Here is a 23245-nt window from a genome sequence, read left to right as displayed (position 1 = left end):
CGATTTCACCTGCTGCAGGCTATCGCGGGCAAAGCGCCACCGTAAAGTTGTGCTATTCCCCGTGCTACTGCCGGCAATAATGTTCGAAACATTATCACAGGCAGCGGTGCCGCCGCCTCCTCCCCTCCCCCTAATTTAAATCTTACCGCCGCGAAAAGGCCCTTTTCGCGTGCGATAAATGTTTAGAAAATAACCCCCTTAAAGAAGTTTTGGTTTGGTAAGAAACAGTATTTTAGCTTTCTAAAGACTGTTTTAAATCTTCCTATACTCCAAAATATTTTTAAAAAATCAGTGAAATAGCTCGTTTCCTCCCTCTCTTGCAAACCATTTTGTGTATTTTTAAAATATTGTTTAAGATTTGTATCCAGAATAACACTACATTGGCTTATTTAATAATTTGAACTATTTACTTTGCTTTTTAAGTTACTAGTACTGTAACTGGTTACATTCACATGGCAGAAACAGTAAGGACCTGTTGATACAGTAATGAGCACACTTTGTCACAAGTCTTGGTGCTGTTGCCTCCACAATAGGAGATGGAAATAAACATAGTAACAGAATAATAGTAATGACGCCAGATAAAGACCAAATGGTCCATCCAGTCTGCCCAGCAAGTTCTTTTTGATAGTAACTGCCGCTCCGTGCAGGTTACCCCCATGCCTTCTGTTAAGGGTAGTAACTGCTGCTCCATGCAGGTTACCCCCATCTTTCTGTTAAGGGTAGTAACTGCCACTCCGTGCAGGTTACCCCCATGCCTTCTGTTAAGGGTAGTAACTGCCGCTCCATGCAGGTTACCCCCATGTTTCTGTTAAGGGTAGTAACTGCCGCTCCATGCAGGTTACCCCCATGTTTCTGTTAAGGGTAGTAACTGCCGCTCCATGCAGGTTACCCCCATGTTTCTGTTTAAGGGTAGTAACTGCCGCTCCGTGCAGGTTACCCCCATGCCTTCTGTTAAGGGTAGTAACTGCCGCTCCATGCAGGTTACCCCCATGTTTCTGTTAAGGGTAGTAACTGCCGCTCCATGCAGGTTACCCCCATGTTTCTGTTAAGGGTAGTAACTGCCGCTCCATGCAGGTTACCCCCATGTTTCTGTTAAGGGTAGTAACTGCCGCTCCATGCAGGTTACCCCCATGCCTTCTGTTAAGGGCAGTAACTGCCGCTCCGTGCAGGTTACCCCCATGTTTCTGTTAAGGGTAGTAACTGCCACTCCATGCAGGTTACCCCATGTTTCTGTTAAGGGTAGTAACTGCCACTCCATGCAGGTTACCCCCATGTTTCTGTTAAGGGTAGTAACTGCCGCTCCGTGCAGGTTACCCCCATGTTTCTGTTAAGGGTAGTAACTGCCACTCCATGCAGGTTACCCCCATGTTTCTGTTAAGGGTAGTAACTGCCACTCCATGCAGGTTACCCCCATGTTTCTGTTAAGGGTAGTAACTGCTGCTCTATGCAGGTTACCCCCATGTTTCTGTTAAGGGCAGTAACTGCTGTTCCATGCAGGTTACCCCCATGTCCTATGTTAAGGGTAGTAACTGCCGCTCCGTGCAAGCTACCTCCCATGCACCCCTTTCTTCCACCCTCTAGCCCAGAGCTTTCCAAACTTTTCATGTTGGTGACACACTTTTTAGACAAACATAATTTCGGGACACAGTAATTCAGTCTACTAGTAAACCAGAGGTTAAAGGTTAAACGAACGAAACATATTTCGACAATTTATGTATGTTTCCTTAAATATATACATAAATAAAATGTTTCACGACACAACCTATCTCATGAAAACCTTAAATTTATATTAAAAATATATATTCCAAGATTCATGTTATTGTTATAATTTATGAGAAACAATAATAAAACAAATTGTCTGTCCCCCACACACTCATCTCTCTCCTCCCCCAGCACATGTCTGTACCCCACACACTCATATCTCTCCCCCTCAAGCACATGTCTGACCCCCACACACTCATTTCTCTCCCCCCAGCACATGTCTGTACCCCACACACTCATATCTCTCCCCTCAAGCACATGTCTGTCCCCCCCAGCACGTTTGCCCACCACTCACTCATCTCTCTCCCCCCAGCACATCTGGCCCCCACACACTCATATCTCTCCCCCTCAAGCACATGTCTGTCCCCCCAGCACGTTTGCCCCCCACTCACTCATCTCTCTCCCCTCAAGGACATGTCTGGCCCCCACACTCATGTACCTCGTCTTTTTGATTGTTGCCAGTTAAGTGCTTCACTCCCTTCCATGATCACCAGACACTGCTGCTTGCAGTCAGTACTCTTCATGGCCAGGCCTCATCGGCAGCAGTAGCCAATGCAAGGATGGCTGGGCTCGTTCCACCCACCAAGCCCCCCCCAAAAAATGCGATTGACAGCAAAAATCACCCAATAATAAGCAACCCATAAACTGAAAAAAAAAAAGTGAATCTCTAGAAAAAAAAAAGCCCAAACTCGCATCAGAGTTGACCGGGCTTGCGCGACACACCTGCACACTGCAGGCGACACACTAACGTGTCCCGACACACAGTTTGGAAAGCTCTGCTCTAGCCTTTAGGGATCTGCAATGTTTATCTTATGCCCTTTGGAATTCTTTTACTGTGTTTGTCCTCATCACCTCTTCCGAAAGGGCATTCCAGGCATTCACCACCCTCTCCTTGAAGAAATATTTTTTGCTGTTGGTTCTGAGTCATCCCCACTGAAGTTTCATTTTACATTGATCCTTGGAATGGTGGCTGATAAATGCTTTTAAAAAATAAATAAAAGTCTTGCATGGAGTGGCAGTTATACTACCCTTAATAGAAGGCATGGGGGTAGAATGCTGGTCACTGATCACACTGAATGAGGTATTCACTCATGCATGTGATACTTCCAAAGTAACTAATACCAGACTACATGTATAGGAGTGTTTGCTTTTATCTATCCATTTCTGGATTTCAAGGATTGGGTGATTATAGTCTCCATCATGGTGCCAGTGATCTTTGTCCTTTTCGTTACAGAATACCACAGAGGTTTGCCATCACTTTCTGCAGCCTGCAGCTCCAGATTTTCCCTCCATCCACCTACCAACCCTGCTTTACCTCTGAGATCTAATAAATTCAGTTTCTCCTAGGCCAGTGCTGCTGGGAGGGGGAAGTGGAAGTCTGAAAGGGTGTGATCGTGGAATCAATTTTAGCAGTAAAGAAAGCACTTCACCTCAGCTGACTCAAAGTCAGTCAAGCTGAAATGATCCATGTGAGTGTAAAGTATAGGATACCCTGGGGATCTGAGAAATAAAAAGTGAAAGGAAGCAGGGAGAGGGAGACTAATGGCTCCAGAAGTTCTTCTCTCCTGTTAAAATGTTGATATCATAGGCAGCTCTAATAGAAATATCATATTTCAAACATACAAATGCCAAGGTATGATGTGTCAATACTAAAATAGTATACCCAAACTTGTATAACATGAAACTAAATACAATAAATAGAAGACCTGTTATATATAAGATGTGGATTGAGAGTGCCTTCATACGATGCGAACAGAGTAAGTTCAGCTATCGTGTATGTGAGCCATATTCTGGCTTCTAAATCATTAGGCACCTCAATTAGGTATTAAATTTTATGTTTGTGTCCATGGGTTTGCGTACTCTTCAGATTATTTTCTTGACTGTAAATGTATTATAGCCACGACCTGCTCCTTTTACTAGCGCGGCCGTCGGACACACACGGAGCTCAACAATCTGCACTTCTAACGCCGAAGTCCACAGAAGTCTATACAGCCACCAGAATAATTTCCCACAGCGTTTCCGCGGTCTCTCTTGTCAAAGCATAGCCCGTGAAGAAGGAGCCCCGCTCCGAAACACCCTGGTGTCGGCAGCACAAGATTGACTACATATACGCAAGTACATGATAAGTGGTGGCTATAATACATTTAGAGTCAAGAAAATAATCTGAAGAGTACGCAAACCCATGGACACAAACATAAAATTTAATACCTAATTGAGGTGCCTAATGATTTAGAAGCCAGATTATGGCTCACATACACGATAGCTGAACTTACTCTGTTCGCATCGTATGAAGGCACTCTCAATCCACATCTTATATATAACAGGTCTTCTATTTAAGGTATGATGTGTAGCATAAATCAATTAAAAACAATATTATCTTTATCTTTCAAATTCTTTTAATGGCTCTCCTGCAATTCTCATGAGCCAGTGGTAGCAATAGATTCCTGGAAAAATGCTTGTGAAATGTACCTGCCACTCAAAACACGCAGAATCATTTTTATTTATTTATTTATTTAACAATTTTTATATACCGGCATTCGTAGGACACATCATGTCAGTTCACAATTAACTGAGAAAGGAAATTACAATGAACGAGGATAGAGAGAGTCAACGATATTACAATGAACTAGGAACAAGGATAGAGAGAGTCAACGAGCAGGGATACAACTTTGTAAAACGAACTGGATGATGATTATCCATGTTAAGAATAGGTATGCATCAGGATGTTAAGGATGCATGTACACTTATTTTAATCTTCAAGAGGTATTAGTGTTTAAGGATTTTTAAATCTCCAAACTCCCTTCTCTTTTCATTATAAATGTAAGTAAATGGCACTGGCCTGCTCCTTTTATGGGCATTACTCTGAATGATGCCTAATATGCACCTAGCAGGAACAGCTTCAAGGGTGAACTCAAACATTCATTAAAATGGGTTGTGCCTATAACAAAAAGGTGCAAGCCTTTTGTTCCCAAATGTTAAACATAACAATCAGAAAGAATACAAGAAAGGAAGGAGAGGCAGCCCAGTGGCTGTGGCAGAGTTGTGTCCTTTCATACAAAGAGAAGGATCTGGCCTCCACTCCCCATATCCATTGGGATTGGTCATGCTGCAGAGGCAGCACTCACAGTCGCATGGGGGGGGGGGGGGGGGGTTAAGGGAAGAAGTCCTAGTCATTGCACCACAGTGACTCCTAGTGTCTGCATTCAGGGCCCACGACTGCAGGCTTTTGGAAAGAGCCCAGGACTGTAGGGAACGTCTATAAAATAGGGGGGGGAAGATCCCCCGAGTGGCTGTGAATGAAGGCTGATGGTTCCATAACCTGGTCCTGATTCTGACTGAGCTGGAAGCCTGAAAAGGAGAAATAGCAAGGAACTGAAAGTTAAACAAACAAACAGGTAGGAAACTTGGGATCTTTCATCACAGACACAAAGGGCTATTCCCAGTTTGTGACTCTAGGGAGAATTTTCCGGAATGGGAGGAAGCAGCAGAGTGTGTGTCCGCGGGTGACGGAGGAAGGCAGCCCGCTCTTTTATTTGAAAGCTTCTGGCCGGAGGCATGGAAGGTGCTGCCCCGCTCCCCAACCAGGATGCACGGCGGACACCTCCGCGCCAAGCCTGCCGCCCTCTGCAGGCCCTCAGAGCGCAGCGGCGGCGCACGGGCGCACGGGACTTGAAGTTCCGGCCGGGGCTCGCAGCCTGGGCCGGCCCTCCGCGGCGGACTACAGGTCCCGGCAGCCCCCCCCCCCCCGGCGGCGGGTCCTGGGCGCCGCCGGTTTCCTGAGGCGCGGCGGGGCAGGGCGGCAGGTTCAAGTTGCCATAGCGGCGGGGCGGGAGGACGCGGTCGGCTGTCAGAGCGATGGGGTAGCGCTGAGTTGCGGCCGCGCAGGTGAGCGGCGCCGGGGACTGACGGGCAGGAGCGGGGGGCACGCTGCCCCGAAGAGCGCAGGCCCACACCCGGCCAGGGACACCCAGATGTGCCCGTGCAGCCTGTGGCACCGAGCAGCTGGGGAGATTCCGCCACAGGCCCTCGTTTGGGAGCTGAGCCGCAGGTATGGCGCGAGAAAGTGCATTGCCACGACGAGCTTCTGCGCTGAGGAAGTAGGCGAAGGCTCGGAACTGTGCCTCCTTTTAACATGATACTGCTGTAGATGGAATGAGCTTACATGTCACCGCATGAGTGCAGTACTTCTATGGAGTTGCATGATAATTCCTCAAGGTTGCACTATTGCATATGGAGCTGCGTGAGAGCTCCGCAGGGTTGCACATCTGCATATGGAGTTGTATGATAGTTTTGCAAGGTTGCACATCTGCATATGGAGTTGCATGCTAGTTCCGCAAGTTTGCACATCTGCATATGGAGTTGCATGATAGGTCCGCAAGGTTGCACTGCTGCATATGGAGTTGCCTGATAGGTCCGCAAGGTTGCACGGCTGCATATGGAGTTGCATGATAGTTCCTCAGGAATGCACTTTTGCATATGGAGCTGCTTGGTAGCTCCTCAGGAATGCACTTCTGCATATGGAGCTGCGTGATACCTCTGCAAGGTTGCACTTCTGCATATGGAGCTGCAAGATAGCTCCTCAGGAATGCACTTCTGCATATGGAGCTGCGTGATACCTCTGCAAGGTTGCACTTCTGCATATGGAGCTGCAAGATAGCTTCTCAGGAATGCCCTTCTGCTAATGGAAATGCATGATAGTTCCGCAAGATTTGCACTCCTGCATGTGGAGCTGCATGAGAGCTCCTCAGGAATGCACTGTTGCATATGAAGCTGTGTGATACCTCTGCAAGGTTGCACTGCTGCATATGGAGCTGCTTGGTAGCTCCTCAGGAATGCACTGTTGCATATGGAGCTGTGTGATACCTCTGCAAGGTTGCACTCCTGCATATGGAGCTGCTTGGTAGCTCCTCAGGAATGCATTTCTACATATGGAACTGTGTGATAGCTCTTCAAAGAAGCACCTTTCCACATGGAGCTGTGTGGTAGCTCAACACATTTACACTTCTGCATCTGGAGCTGCATGATAGTGCTACAGGAATGCACCTCTGCATGTGGAGTTGCATTATAGCACTGCAGAAGGGCTGCACTTGCATATGGAGTTGCCTCAGAGATGCGCTTCTGCATATGGAGCTACATTATAGCACTATAATGGTGAAGCAACATCAGAAGCACATTTCCATCAAAGTAATGCTGGGGCAGATTTTGAATGAGATGCTGTTTCTAAAATCCTAGTCTTCTGTAGTTAACCACACATTTTGCTTCGATTAATATTGTAGTAGGCCTCCTTGTGACTGAGAAAGTTAATCAGGCCAGTTTGGCCTCATTGATGGTATATTTTGCTGCCTTGTAATACTGCTATAAATAAGTAGGCAAGGACACGCCAAAGGAATGCTGATTATAAAAGGACAGTGTAGCTGCAACTGCAAAGGAACGTGTTTTTTTTATTTACTTGACTTTTTTGGAATTCAAACAAACACTAGTAAATAGGAATGAATACACTTAATTAACCCATAATTAGATATTTTGGGCATTAGGACCATTGTCAGGGATGGACATATGAAGAAAAACAATCCATTGTTGGAATGCTTGCAGAAGTATAAGAACATGCCATACTGGGTCAGACCAAGGGTCCATCAAGCCCAGCATCCTGTTTCCCTCAGTGGCCAATCCAGGCCATAAGAACCTGGCAAGTACCCAAACACTAAGTCTATTCCATGTAACCATTGCTAATGGCAGTGGCTATTCTCTAAGTCAACTTAATTAATAGCAGGTAATGGACTTTTCCTCCAAGAACTTATCCAATCCTTTTTTAAACACAGCTACACTAACTGCACTAACCTCATCCTCTGGCAACAAATTCCAGAGTTTAATTGTGCGTTGAGTGAAAAAGAACTTTCTCCGATTAGTTTTAAATGTGCCACATGCTAACTTCATGGACTGCCCCCTAGTCTTTCTACTATCCGAAAGAGTAAATAACCTATTCACATCTACCCGTTCTAGACCTCTCATGATTTTAAACACCTCTATCATATCCCCCCTCAGTCGTCTCTTCTCCAAGCTGAAAAGTCCTAACCTCTTTAGTCTTTCCTCATAGGGGAGCTGTTCCATTCCCCTTATTTTGGTTGCCCTTCTCTGTACCTTCTCCATCGCAATTATATCTTTTTTGAGATGCGGCGACCAGAATTGTACACGGTATTCAAGGTGCGGTCTCACCATGGAGCGATACAGAGGCATTATGACATTTTCCCTTTTATTCACCATTCCTTTTCTAATAATTCCCAACATTCTGTTTGCTTTTTTGACTGCCGCAGCACACTGAACCGACAATTTCAATGTGTTATCCACTATGACTCCTAGATCTCTTTCTTGGGTAGTAGCTCCTAATATGGAACCTAACATAGTGTAACTATAGCATGGGTTATTTTTCCCTATATGCATCACCTTGCACTTATCCACATTAAATTTCATCTGCCATTTGGATGCCCAATTTTCCAGTCTCACAAGGTCTTCCTGCAATTTATCACAATCTGCTTGTGATTTAATTACTCTGAACAATTTTGTGTCATCTGCAAATTTGATTATCTCACTCGTCGTATTTCTTTCCAGATCATTTATAAATATATTGAACAGTAAGGATCCCAATACAGATCCCTGAGGCACTCCACTGACCACTCCCTTCCACTGAGAAAATTGTCCATTTAATCCTACTCTCTGTTTCCTGTCTTTTAGCCAGTTTGCAATCCACGAAAGGACATCGCCACCTATCCCATGACTTTTTACTTTTCCTAGAAGCCTCTCATGAGGAACTTTGTCAAACGCCTTCTGAAAATCCAAGTATACTATATCTACCGGTTCACCTTTATCCACATGTTTATTAACTCCTTCAAAAAAGTGAAGCAGATTTGTGAGGCAAGACTTGCCCTGGGTAAAGCCATGCTGACTTTGTTCCATTAAACCATGTCTTTCTATATGTTCTGTGATTTTGATGTTTAGAACACTTTCCACTATTTTTCCTGGCACTGAAGTCAGGCTAACCAGTCTGTAGTTTCCCGGATCGCCCCTGGAGCCCTTTTTAAATATTGGGGTTACATTTGCTATCCTCCAGTCTTCAGGTACAATGGATGATTTTAATGATAAGTTACATATTTTTACTAATAGGTCTGAAATTTCATTTTTTAGTTCCTTCAGAACTCTGGGGTGTATACCATCCGGTCCAGGTGATTTACTACTCTTCAGTTTGTCAATCAGGCCTACCACATCTTCTAGGTTCACCGTGATTTGATTCAGTCCATCTGAATCATTACCCATGAAAACCTTCTCCATTACGGGTACCTCCCCAACATCATCTTCAGTAAACACCGAAGAACATAAGAACATAAGAAAATGCCATACTGGGTCAGACCAAGGGTCCATCAAGCCCAGCATCCTGTTTCCAACAGTGGCCAATCCAGGCCATAAGAACCTGGCAAGTACCCAAAAACTAAGTCTATTCCATGTAACCATTGCTAATGGCAGTGGCTATTCTCTAAGTGAACCTAATAGCAGGTAATGGACTTCTCCTCCAAGAACTTATCCAATCCTTTTTTAAACACAGCTATACTACCTGCACGAACCACATTCTCTGGCAACAAATTCCAGAGTTTAATTGTGCGTTGAGTAAAAAAGAACTTTCTCCGATTAGTTTTAAATGTGCCCCATGCTAACTTCATGGAGTGTCCCCTAGTCCTTCTACTATCTGAAAGAGTAAATAACCGATTCACATCTACCCGTTCTAGACCTCTCATGATTTTAAACACCTCTATCATATCCCCCCTCAGTCGTCTCTTCTCCAAGCTGAAAAGTCCTAATCTCTTTAGTCTTTCCTCATAGGGGAGTTGTTCCATTCCCCTTATCATTTTGGTAGCCCTTCTCTGTACCTTCTCCATCGCAATTATATCTTTTTTGAGATGCGGCGACCAGAATTGTACACAGTATTCAAGGTGCGGTCTCACCATGGAGCGATACAGAGGCATTATGACATTTTCCGTTTTATTCATCATTCCTTTTCTAATAATTCCCAACATTCTGTTTGCTTTTTTGACTGCCGCAGCACACTGAACCGACGATTTCAATGTGTTATCCACTATGACACCTAGATCTCTTTCTTGGGTTGTAGCACCTAATATGGAACCCAACATCGTGTAATTATAGCATGGGTTATTTTTCCCTATATGCATCACCTTGCACTTTTCCACATTAAATTTCATCTGCCATTTGGATGCCCAATTTTCCAGTCTCACAAGGTCTTCCTGCAATTTATCACAATCTGCTTGTGATTTAACTACTCTGCACAATTTTGTGTCATCTGCAAATTTGATTATCTCACTCGTCGTATTTCTTTCCAGATCATTTATAAATATATTGAACAGTAAGGGTCCCAATACAGATCCCTGAGGCACTCCACTGTCCACTCCCTTCCACTGAGAAAATTGCCCATTTAATCCTACTCTCTGTTTCCTGTCTTTTAGCCAGTTTGCAATCCACGAAAGGACATCGCCACCTATCCCATGACTTTTTACTTTTCCTAGAAGCCTCTCATGAGGAACTTTGTCAAACGCCTTCTGAAAATCCAAGTATACTATATCTACCGGTTCACCTTTATCCACATGTTTATTAACTCCTTCAAAAAAGTGAAGCAGATTTGTGAGGCAAGACTTGCCCTGGGTAAAGCCATGCTGACTTTGTTCCATTAAACCATGTCTTTCTATATGTTCTGTGATTTTGATGTTTAGAACACTTTCCACTATTTTTCCTGGCACTGAAGTCAGGCTAACCGGTCTGTAGTTTCCCGGATCGCCCCTGGAGCCCTTTTTAAATATTGGGGTTACATTGCTATCCTCCAGTCTTCAGGTACAATGGATGATTTTAATGATAAGTTACAAATTTTTACTAATAGGTCTGAAATTTCATTTTTTAGTTCCTTCAGAACTCTGGGGTGTATACCATCCGGTCCAGGTGATTTACTACTCTTCAGTTTGTCAATCAGGCCTACCACATCTTCTAGGTTCACCGTGATTTGATTCAGTCCATCTGAATCATTACCCATGAAAACCTTCTCCATTACGGGTACCTCCCCAACATCCTCTTCAGTAAACACCGAAGCAAAGAAATCATTTAATCTTTCCGTGATGGCCTTATCTTCTAAGTGCCCCTTTAACCCCTCGATCATCTAACGGTCCAACTGACTCCCTCACAGGCTTTCTGCTTCGGATATATTTAAAAAATTTTTACTGTGAGTTTTTGCCTCTACAGCCAACTTCTTTTCAAATTCTCTCTTAGCCTGTCTTATCAATGTCTTACATTTAACTTGCCAATGTTTATGCTTTAGCCTATTTTCTTCTGTTGGATCCTTCTTCCAATTTTTGAATGAAGATCTTTTGGCTAAAATAGCTTCTTTCACCTCCCCTTTTAACCATGCCGGTAATCGTTTTGCCTTCTTTCCACCTTTCTTAATGTGTGGAATACATCTGGACTGTGCTTCTAGAATGGTATTTTTTAACAATGACCATGCCTCTTGGACATTTTTTACTTTTGTAGCTGCTCCTTTCAGTTTTTTTCTAACAATTTTTCTCATTTTATCAAAGTTTCCCTTTTGAAAGTTTAGCACGAGAGCCTTGGATTTGCACACTGTTCCTTTTCCAGTCATTATAGAAACATAGAAATGACGGCAGAAGAAGACCAAATGGCCCATCCAGTCTGCCCAGCAAGCTTCCTTCATTTTTTCTCTCATACTTATCTGTTTCTCTTAGCTCTTGGATCTATTTCCCTTCCACCCCCACCATTAATGTAGAGAGCGGTGATGGAGCTGCATCCAAGTGAAATATCTAGCTTGATTAGTTAGAGGTAGTAGGGGTAGTAACCGCCGCAATAAGCAAGCTACACCCATGCTTATTTGTTTTTACCCAGATTATGTTATACAGCCCTTATTGGTTGTTTATCTTCTCCCCTGCCGTTGAAGCAGGGAGCTATGCTGGATATGCGTGAGGTATCAGTTTTTTTCTTCTCCCCTGCCGTTGAAGCAGAGAGCTATGCTGGATATGCATCGAAAGTGAAGTATCAGGCACATTTGGTTTGGGGTAGTAACCGCCGTAACAAGCCAGCTACTCCCCGCTTTGTGAGTGTGAATCCTTTTTTCTTCTCCCCTGCCGTTGAAGTTATGCTGGATATGCGTGAAGTATCAGTTTTTCTTTTCCCCTGCCGTTGAAGCAGAGAGCTATGCTGGAAATTCGTGATGTATCAGTCTTTCTCCCATGCCGTTGAAGCAGAGAGCCATGCTGGATATGCGTCGAGAGTGAAGTATCAGGTACATTTGGTTTGGGGTAGTAACCGCCGTAACAAGCCAGCTACTCCCCGCTTTGTGAGTGCGAACCCTTTTTTCTTCTCCCCTGCCGTTGAAGCAGAGAGCTCTGCTGGATGTGTGAAGTAACAGTTTTTCTTCTCCCCTGCCGTTGAAGCAGAGAGCTATGCTGGATATGCATTGAAAGTGAAGTATAAGAATGGAGTGATCAAGCTAGTTGAAAGGCATCAGGAATAGAGGAAGGTGGAGGTAGTAATTTGGATATTTAGTTTGGGGTAGTAACCGCCGTAACAAGCCAGCTACTCCCGTCTTTGTGAGTGCAAATCCTTTTTTCCACATTTCCTCTTGCTGTTGAAGCTTAGAGCGATGTTGGAGTCACAGTTAGCATGTGTATGTTTATTGAATAAGGGTATTATCTCCAGGCAGTAGCCATCATTCTGGCGAGTCACCTACTCTTCATTGGCGGCCTCTTGACTTTATGGATCCACAGTGTTTATCCCACGCCCCTTTGAAGTCCTTCACAGTTCTGGTCTTCACCACTTCCTCCGGAAGGGCATTCCAGGCATCCACCACCCTCTCCGTGAAGAAATACTTCCTGACATTGGTTCTGAATCTTCCTCCCTGGAGCTTCAAATCGTGACCCCTGGTTCTGCTGATTTTTTTCTTATGGTAAAGGTTTGTCGTTGCCTTTGGATCATTAAAACCTTTCAAGTATCTGAAAGTCTGTATCATATCACCTCTGCTCCTCCTTTCCTCCAGGGTGTACATATTTAGATTCTTCAATCTCTCCTCGTATGTCATCCGATGAAGATCCTCCACCTTCCTGGTCGCCCTTCTCTGTACCGCTTAATTAAATCAAATTTGATCATATTATGATCACTATTGCCAAGCGGCCCCACCACCGTTACCTCTCTCACCAAGTCCTGTGCTCCACTGAGAATTAGATCTAAAATTGCTCCCTCTCTCGTCGGTTCCTGAACCAATTGCTCCATAAAGCTATCATTTATTCCATCCAGGAACGTTATCTCTCTAGCGTGACCCAATGATACATTTACCCAGTCTATATTGGGGTAATTGAAGTCTCCCATTATTACTGCACTACCAATTTGGTTAGCTTCCCTAATTTCTCTTAGCATTTCACTGTCCATCTCACCATCTTGACTAGAGGGACGGTAGTTAACTCCTATCACTATAGTCTTCCCTGACACACAAGGGATTTCTACCCATAAAGATTCAATTTTGTATTTAGTCTCATGCAGGATGTTTATCCTGTTGGACTCTATGCCATCCCGGACATAAAGCGCCACACCTCCTCCCGACTGCTCCTCTCTGTCATTGCAATATAATTTGTACCCCGGTATAGCACTGTCCCATTGGTTATCCTCCTTCCACCATATCTCTGAGATGCCAATTAAGTCTATGTCATCATTTACTGCTATACATTCTAATTCTCCCCTCTTACTTCTTAGACTTCTGGCATTAGCATACAAACATTTCAAAGTTTGTTTATTGTTTGTATTTTTATTCTGCTTTTTAATTGATAGGGATAAGTTAGAATTTTTTAGCTCAGATGAGTTTTTAGTTACAGGCACTTGGACTACTTTTCTAATTATTGGAACCTCACTGTTGGGATGCCCTAATTCTAATGCATCATTAGTATCCTTTAAAGATACATCTCTCCGAACCATGCGCTGCTGAGCGACTGTCGGCTTTCCCCTTTGTTCTAGTTTAAAAGCTGCTCTATCTCCTTTTTAAAGGTTAGCGCCAGCAGTCTGGTTCCACCCTGGTTAAGGTGGAGCCCATCCCTTCGGAAGAGACTCCCCCTTCCCCAAAAGGTTCCCCAGTTCCTAACAAAACTGAATCCCTCTTCCTTGCACCATCGTCTCATCCACGCATTGAGACTCCGGAGCTCTGCCTGCCTCTGGTGACCTGCGCGTGGAACAGGGAGCATTTCAGAGAATGCTACCCTGGAGGTTCTGGATTTAATCTTTCTACCTAAGAGCCTAAATTTGGTTTCCAGAACCTCCCTCCCACATTTTCCTATGTCGTTGGTGCCCACATGTACCACGACAGCCGGCTCCTCCCCAGCACTGTCTAAAATCCTATCTAGGTGACGTGTGAGGTCCGCCACCTTCGCACCAGGTAGGCATGTTACCAGGTGATCCTCATGCCCACCAGCCACCCAGCTGTCTACATTCCTTATAATCGAATCACCAACTATGACGGCTGACCTAACCCTTCCCTCCTGGGCAGTAGGCCTTGGGGAGATATCCTCGGTGCGAAAGGACAATGCATCACCTAGAGAGCAGGTCCTTGCTACAGGATCCTTTCCTGCTGCACCAGGTTGATGCTCTCCAAATATGAGACCTTCCTCCTCCAAGGCAGCACCAGGGCTGCCAGTCTGAAGTTGGGACTTGGCTACTATGTCCCTGAAGGTCTCATCTATATACCTCTCTGTCTGCCTCAGCTCCTCCAGGTCTGCCTCTCTAGCCTCCAGAGATCGGACTCGTTCTCTGAGAGCCAGGAGCTCTTTGCATCGCATGCACATGTACAACTTCTCACAGGTGGGTAAAAAATCATACATGTGACACTCGATGCAAAAGACTGGGAAGCCCCCCTCTTGCTGCTGGGCTGCTGCCTTCATCTCAGTTTTGATCAGTTCCTAGTTAAGGTTTAGGTTGCTATGGGAGTAGGAATGTGTCTAACTTCCTTTAAATGTATTAGTGAATTCACTATGTGTCTGGTAGTGGCCTACCGGGGTCTGATCGACTTCTCAATAAAGTTTTTGTTGATGTTTTTTTTTTCTTGAAAGTGGCACCTGCCTATAAATTAAGGGATGAGCTTGGGGTGGGTGGGTGGGTTGGGAATTTAGTTAGTCAGCCTGAGTGACTCACAGCTCCCTTGATTAACAAATGTTGGTCCCTATTCAAACCCAATCACACTACCTCAACACCTTTCCAAGGTGAGTAACTGAGCTGAACTATTCAACTTTTTTACTTTGGTATATACTGCTCCTAGCTTATTTCTAGCTCCTGGCTACTTTTTTGTGTTTTTTTTTTTTTTTTTCAATACAATGCACTCAGTTAGTATTAAATACAAACACTCAGCTCTTTAAAAGTCTGGAGACTTTTAAAAATAAACACACTACCTACTGCTACCTTATTGACTGACTAAAAATGCAAACAGTCTAACTTGTTTGTTCACTGCCAACCTACTGCTACCTTATTGACTGACTAAAAATGCAAACAGTCTAACTTGTTTATTCACTGCCTTTCTGACTGTTAAAGGCACAAACACACAAACACACTAAATAATATTCCCAAATAGTTAACTTTGCCCCAATACTTTTAAAAAAGTCAATGTCCCAAGCAAAAACTTACTGATTCCTTTCAGCCACCAGCAAGGTGATCCTCTCCTCTCAGTATGAGAGTGGTTACTTATAATAATAATAATAATAATAATAAAACCCAAACTGAAATTATAATGCAGAGACGGAATCCAGGCTAAATTATGCTGATGGGCCAAAATGTTCAGCAGAGTATAAACAATGTATCTTACTTGTTGGATGGCACCAAGATGTCTTTGGTCACTGTGAAATATTCATCGTCATACGAAAAGTCTGGGAATTTAGGAAGACTTGCAGATGTCTGAGAGAGTGGACTGCAATTATTTTTCACTTATAAATGCAGTTGATCCTCTCAGACCTTTGCAAGTATTCCTGCATTAGTGATATGCAGGCATCCACGTAGCTGAGGCAGTGGAGAGGAGCAGCGGACTGCAAATCAAGGATGCCAGGGTTTTAAATTTTGCATCTCCCACTATTGCTTCTCATGACCTTGGGCAAGTCACTGCACCCTCCTTTGTCTCATGTACAAAGTAGAGCAAATTGGAAAACTAAAGAGTAGCAAATCACCTGCACCAGATGGAATACATCCCAGAGTGCTGAAAGAACTGAGAACTGAAATTGCAGACCTGCCATTGGAAATTTGTAAACTATCAGAAACATCATCTCTGGTAACTAAAGACTGCTCTGCTGGCTCAGATAGTGAGAGATGATGCAAAGTAAGGTTGTAGATGAAGGCAGATAAAGATCAGTCGGCCCACCCAGTCTGCCCAGTTCTCTTTCTCTCTGGTTCTCGATCACTTTGGGTAGATATAAGGTTCCAGATTTAGACCAGCACCAGCTTTGCGTCCTCCACTCCAGGTCTCTTATCCAGCTTCTCAACTCTGTTCCAGCCATCACCCAAGCTTGTTTAAATTCTGCTACAGTGCTGGTCTGAACACCTTTGCTGGTAGGTTACTCCAGATTTTGCCATCTTCCTCTTTGGTTCCTACAATTCCCATATTTGGTACATCACCCAGGCCCCCCTCCCATGTCCTACCATCAAGCGTTTTAATAATCCAAACAGCCACCAAATCTAGTGAGGCTCTTGTCCAAAACATCTGGTTGCTCCATGGCCGAAAATTCCTGCTTGCCTAAACATTGGTGAACGGTGCCTTCTGCTGGCCCAGCTCTGGGAGGAGGAACTACTGTTGTGGCAGGTCCAGTGCCAGGATGAGTTGGCACCACTGTGGTGGGTCTGCGCCAGAAGAGAGTTGCTGTGACTACAGCAACTGCTGCTACAGCGGGTCCAGGTGGAATGGCTGAACCCTGGGACTACTCCCTACCAGCACAGAAGAGAAGCTGGAGGGAAGAGAGAAGTGTCAACAAAATGAAACCAGAATGGTGGTGGTTGGAGGGGGGAGGAGGGTGAAGACATTAATGGAAGGGGGTTTAAGAAGGGTAGGATTTAATCTTTGGGCTGAAAGTTGTTGACATTTGCTGTGTATTTAAAATGATACTGTGTTTATTTCAGTAATAGTGGACATTTGGTGTTAGAAGAAACATTTATATGTGTTAATTTTACTGTATAACATAAACAAAGATGAACATTTAAAAAAAATAAACAAAACAAGCAAAATTAGAAAAAAATAAAGTACAAATAGACAAAAAAAAAATCACCCAAGCAAAAAAATTAAAAAATCCCAAAGCAAGAACATAAAAAAAAAATTTACAAAAATATTTTTTTCCTCTGATTCCAAAAACATTTTGGCTGGAGTCTGAGTTTTCTAAATCTTTCTCTACCCTTGCCCCATTCTTCTTGGAAATCTGATATAGCCTTCCAGCTGCTGTCAGGGTTATAACCAGGGCTCCTGAGTATAGGTTACTGCAGCCTTCTCGGATTGATGTTGCAGCTCTTCCAACACTCTCTGCTCAGTGGCTTGTGCTTTACCTGTTTTGTCTCTCTGAGCAAACACTCAAGCCCCATTTCTCATTTCTTCTGTAACCCCATCCCTGGGTGCGGATTGCTATCCAATGAGACCATAAAAACATTTGTTACTCCTCTGGGCTGGAACTCCTCACCAGCTAACCCTTTCCCATTTCCTCTTTCTCCCAGGGCCGGATCCTTTGTAGGTGGGGGAAGATACACTTCCAGGACCCAGTGTGACAGGCATTCCTATGTAGTTCTTTGTGTTCCTTTGGGGAGGGAAACTTGTCCTTAATGTGGGTGCAGTGAGCGCAGAAAAATCACTCTAGAGTCACTGGTTTAGTGCCCAAACTTAAAGTCTTTCCTGTTTAACACTGGTGACGAATGGCACAGAACTCAACCTGCAGTGCCACAGAATCCTGTTCTCAGTTTCTCGGTCTCTTCCCTCTGTCTGTGAAGGACTCCCTTACATCAGGACCAGGGGAACATCCACTCTCTCTTGGATTTAGGATAACGGAGCTCCCGGATAGGCCAGGTCTTTTCGGGTGGTCAAAACCCCTTCCAAGCTGATAAAAATGTTACGCTCTCCTCTTTTTCTCCCCAGGGTGGAGGAACACCGGGTGGGGGTCTCCAGTGACGTTGCTTTCCTTTACTCACGGTTAGCGGATCTTCTGGATCTCCTTGATTTTACACAGTCTTGGTTCTTCTCCAAGGATCCCCTTGAAACAAGCAGCTCTTTTGCTTCAGACAGGAAGGAAGGGCAGCCAAAACGTCCTTCTGGGTCTTCTAACAAAGTGCTTCTCTTCCCCCCCCCCCCCCTAAAGTGATACTAAACATTGGAGTTGTTCCCTGCAGCGGGTCACTTCCCTATCCCTGGGCGTCTCAGACGCAGGGTTCCCCAATCCCAGATGGTCTCACAAGGCTCCTACCACGAAAAAATCCCAAAAGCCCCTAAAACAACCCAGAGGGATATCCCAGCCAGCCAGTGAATCAGACTGGAAGGAAAACCCTCCCGGCCCTGGTCAGGACCACCAAGCAGGACTTGCTTGGCTTGAAAAAGAAAATCCAAGCTCCCAACTACCTCCTTAGTGTGTGCGAACCAAAAGGGGCTGCCTCTCGAGCTGTCTGTGGAGAGCTGCTAAATAGATTCTCAGGGGGGCTGCCAGCCATGCCAGACCCCCTCAAAGGGAGGGGCTGCACTTGAACAGTAACCTCCCCCACCCACGAGCTCTCCCAGGGCTCTCCCAGGGCTTAATGGTGATGTGGCCGCAGAGTCCGACCCCCCCCACTTATTCAAATCTGGACAAGGAGCCTTTTGCACAGATTTTACAGTAGAGCACACAATATTGCATGGCAAAATATGGACTTCAAACTGGCACAATGCCATCATTTAACAACCCACGGGAGAGCGTCACATCCATTCCTTTCTGGGGTGAGGCCTTCCCCTCCCACCTGGTGCAGGCAAGCAGCTCAATCCCATAAAGCAAAGGTTAGGACCAGCATTCCCAAGACAATTCCACCAGGTGTTTGGATTAAGAATGGGATCTGTGAAGGTAAATAACCAGCATTGGGCCTGTGCTATGAGCTAAGGCTGGGCCCTTCTTGAGTTTTTGGCTGAAGTTGAATATCTGCAAGTATGGGGGGGAAGGGGGGGTGGTAATGCCCAACCCCACCCCACTGGGTACCAATGATGTAATGACTGTACTCGTTCTCTTTTTTTCCTTCAATCAGCCTTAGCCAGTGCTGCTTTTCCTTTCCAGTTCTCCCTTTGGTCAGTGGCCAAAGTTCCTGCACACCCTTCAGCTCTTGGATTCCTGATGGAGCCTTATCACTCATTAGTTTGAAGACCTCCCTCCTGAAGTCAAACTCCAGTTGGAGTTTAGCATGGGGGTAACATGCATGGAGTGGCAGTTACTACCCTTAAAAGAAACATGGGGGTAACCTGCACAGAGGAGCAGTTACTACCCTTAAAAGAAGGCATGGGGGTAACCTGCATGGAGTGGCAGTTACTACGCTTAACAGAAGGCATGGGGGTAACCTGCATGGAGCGGCAGTTACTACCCTTAACAGAAGGCATCGGGGTAAGCTGCATGGAGCGGCAGTTACTATCCTTAACAGAAGGCATGGGGGTAACCTGCATGGAGCGGCAGTTACTAACCTTAACAGAATGCATGGGGGTAACCTGCATGGAGCGGCAGTTACTATCCTTAACAGAAGGCATGGGGGTAACATGCATGCAGTGGCAGTTACTACGCTTAACAGAAGGCATGGGGGTAACCTGCATGGAGCGGCAGTTACTACCCTTAACAGAAATATGGGGGTAACCTGCACGGAGCGGCAGTTACTATCCTTAACAGAAGGCATGGGGGTAATGTGCATGGAGTGGCAGTAACTACCCTTAACAGAAACATGGGGGTAACCTGCATGGAGCGGCAGTTACTACCCTTAACAGAAACATGGGAGTAACCTGCATGGAGCAGCAGTTACTACCCTTAACAGAAACATGGGGGTAACCTGCATGGAGCGGCAGTTAGTACCCTTAACAGAAACATGGGGGTAACCTGCACGGAGCGGCAGTTACTACCTTTAACAGAAACATGGGGGTAACCTGCACGGAGCGGCAGTTACTACCTTTAACAGAAACATGGGGTAACCTGCACAGTGCGGCAGTTACTATCCTTAACAGAAACATGGGGGTAACCTGCACGGAGCGGCAGTTACTACCCTTAACAGAAACATGGGGTAACCTGCACAGTGCGGCAGTTACTATCCTTAACAGAAACATGGGGTAACCTGCATGGAGCGGCAGTTACTACCTTTAACAGAAACATGGGGGTAATCTGCATGGAGCGGCAGTTACTGCCCTTAACAGAAACATGGGGTAACCTTCATGGAGCGGCAGTTACTGCCCTTAACAGAAACATGGGGTAACCTGCATGGAGCGGCAGTTACTGCCCTTAACAGAAACATGGGGATAACCTGCATGGAGCGGCAGTTACTGCCCTTAACAGAAACATGGGGGTAACCTGCATGGAGCGGCAGTTACTGCCCTTAACAGAAACATGGGGGTAACCTGCATGGAGCGGCAGTTACTGCCCTTAACAGAAACATGGGGGTAACCTGCATGGAGCGGCAGTTACTGCCCTTAACAGAAACATGGGGGTAACCTGCATGGAGCGGCAGTTACTGCCCTTAACAGAAACATGGGGGTAACCTGCATGGAGCGGCAGTTACTACTTGCTGGGCAGCCTGAGTGGACCATTTGTTTTTTATCTGCCATCATTACTATGTTGTTATGTAAGAGCTCTGGGCCTAATGTCAGACATAGGAGGATGCTGGACTAGAAGGACCATTGTTCTGAGCCAGTTTGGCTATTCTCATGTACTTATTGCCATAGCTGGAAGCTTATATCTTTTGCAAAAAGAAAAAAAAACCCCTCATTTACCATACATATGGTCAATTCCATTGGAAGCAGCGGGGAAACAAGGATGAATAAAATTGGACAGCTTTCATTTGTTATGGAAAACCCCCCACCCATGCGATGTCTGTAAGGAACGAAGAATGTGTAGGAATTCGGGAAGGGTCTCTAGTTGTATGTTAAAGATCAGAAAGGCACGTTTTGGCAGGAGTCGGGGCTGATCACATTTCTGGAGGCCTGGTGAGCTCTCACAGGAACAGAGCAAAGAAGATTCTCATTTTCACCTACAAACCCACCCTCATGTCCAGTCTCCCCTTCCGCATCCCTCTCTCTGGTCTCCTCCGTTTGTACCAACGGGCACGACCTGCCCATGACCCAGTCGCAATTGCACGCCTTCGTGGCAAGTGGGCACTGCGCCTTGTTAAAATGATCTGTAGCGCGCTCTGCTTAACGAGCAGAGTCCAGCAAGTTAAACATTTTGTGCACTCCGGCACAGCTTGCAAATCATAATTCAATCGGAAAACTACTGCTGAGAGAAGAGAGGGAGAGATTGATGAGACTTTAAATGAGCTGATGGACGCCAGAAACATGTTTGTATTGCGGCAATTAAGACAATTGGATGATCGTTTAGGTAAGTCGGAAGCGATTCAAATGAAGTGTGGTTTTCTGGAGCAGGGTCTGGCTGCCGTTCTCAGCACAGCTATTAGGTCTTCACGGGACATGCCGCTGCTGCCGAGGGCTCGTTTGGGTCAGTGAGAGATTGCCCATTTTCAATTCAAGTTCCAACTGGTGCAAGATTAAGTTGTGCAAGCACATGCCAACTAATCACAGTAAGGGAACCAGAATTTACCTCGCAGTGCTATAGACTGAAAGCATGACCGGTCTGTACGCTGGAGAGCTTACAAGTTAATGGACAGGTGATGTTAGATGTATAGACAGGTGTTAATGGACAGGTGATGTTAGATGTATAGAATGCCTTTCATGCAGACTGAAGCCCGATGTGCTTTAGAAGAATATAGTATGCTACTCTGTGGAGACCTCTCCCAAAAATAATATCCAGTGAGCAGAGAGAAAAAAAATATATACATACATATATACAATCAGCCTCCTCTGTGGGAGACACATTGGATCACATTTCTGTATAAAGCTTCTAATGTGAGTCCATAGGGGTGGATAAACCAAGAAATATCTGAATACATTTTGCAGCTGGCTTTTGGGAATTTATACTCGCTTTATTAGGTCAGAGCAAAATGAAATGTAATCGTTTCTTGTTAGCTGGTTATAGCAGCAAAGCTGAGGCCCAGGCTAATAAAGTTACTTTTGCAACGTGGCAGGCCTTCTCAGTGGGAAAGTGGAATTAGATCTTGAGTCCTAGGATGTCCTGTGAGTCGGGGCTCTAACCGTTAAACCCCCTCTGTTTCCCCAGCTTGCAGCTCTGCACTTCATCTCCTGGCTGTACTGCGGGCCTTACGTTGAACACACAAGAGGCTTTAATTGTGTAAACCAAGAGTATCTCAAAAAGGACCAGAGAGCACCAATTATTTGTCCTCTGAGTTCATCTCCAACTTATGTGGCTTTTTCTTTGCCTTCTCAAACTGCGAAGCTTTGGTTTCTGTAGGGTTTTCTGTAAGGCTCCTCTTGTGAGCTGGATAAGAAGCATTCACTGTGGATATGGGGAGAATGATGGGGTCTGCATCCTTTTTTTTTTTTTTTTTTTTTTTTTTTTTTAGCATTCTGAATCAGACCAAAGGTCCATCAAGCCCAGTATCCTATTTCCAACAGTGGCCAATGCAGGTCACAAGTACCTGGCAGGATCCCAAGAATAAACAGGGGATTTCTGCAACTCCACCTTAATAATGGTTAATGGACTTTTTCATCCAGGAACTTGTCCAAACCTGTTTTAAACGCAGCTACACTAACAGCTTTCACCACATCCTCTGGCAAGAATTCCAGAGCTTAAATATGCACCGAGTAAAAACTATTTTCTCCTATTAGTTTTAAATGTATCACCTAATAACTTCTTGTGTCCCCTGGTCCTTGTACTTTTTGAAAGAGTAAACAAGTGATTAACGTTTATCTGTTCCATTCCACTTATTATTTTATAGATCTCTCTCATATCCCCCCTCACTGTCTCTTCTCCAAGCTGAAGTGTCCTAACCTCTTTAGCCTTTCCTCATAGGGGAATTGTTCCATCCCCTTTATCATCTTGGTCGCCCTTCTCTGTTCCTTTTCTAATTCTGCTATATCTTTCTTGGGATGTGGTGACCAGAACTGCACACAATACTCAAGATGAGGTCGCACCATGGAGTGATACAGAGACGTTATGATATTCTCTGTTTTATTCTCCATTCCTTTGCTAATAATCCCCAGCATTCTGTTTGTGTATGATATATGAACACAAGATGAGGATGCACCATGGAGTGATACAGAGACATTATGATATTCTCTGTTTTATTCTCCATTCCTTTCCTAATAATCCCC

At 44.9% G+C, this 23245-nt stretch overlaps 1 protein-coding gene across 7 annotated transcripts in view; it reads left to right on the top strand.

The window, feature by feature from the left end:
• Positions 1-5064: 5064 nt before the first annotated feature.
• CEP128 (centrosomal protein 128) overlaps positions 5065-23245 on the top strand; it is a 647014-nt gene continuing 628833 nt past the window's right edge. For 6 of the 7 annotated variants that reach the window (XM_029597700.1, XM_029597703.1, XM_029597699.1 and 3 more), the window contains exon 1: positions 5519-5809. The gene's annotated coding sequence lies outside the window, so the exon portion shown is untranslated. Of the gene's footprint in view, positions 5157-5518; positions 5810-23245 lie in introns of those variants that run through there. The other variant, XM_029597698.1, reaches the window with a different exon arrangement.

The sequence above is a fragment of the Rhinatrema bivittatum genome, chromosome 4 (assembly GCF_901001135.1).
Source record: "Rhinatrema bivittatum chromosome 4, aRhiBiv1.1, whole genome shotgun sequence".
NCBI lineage: Eukaryota > Metazoa > Chordata > Amphibia > Gymnophiona > Rhinatrematidae > Rhinatrema > Rhinatrema bivittatum.
The sequence above is the reverse complement of the archived record's forward strand: the minus strand, read 5'-3'. Positions and strand labels throughout refer to the sequence as shown.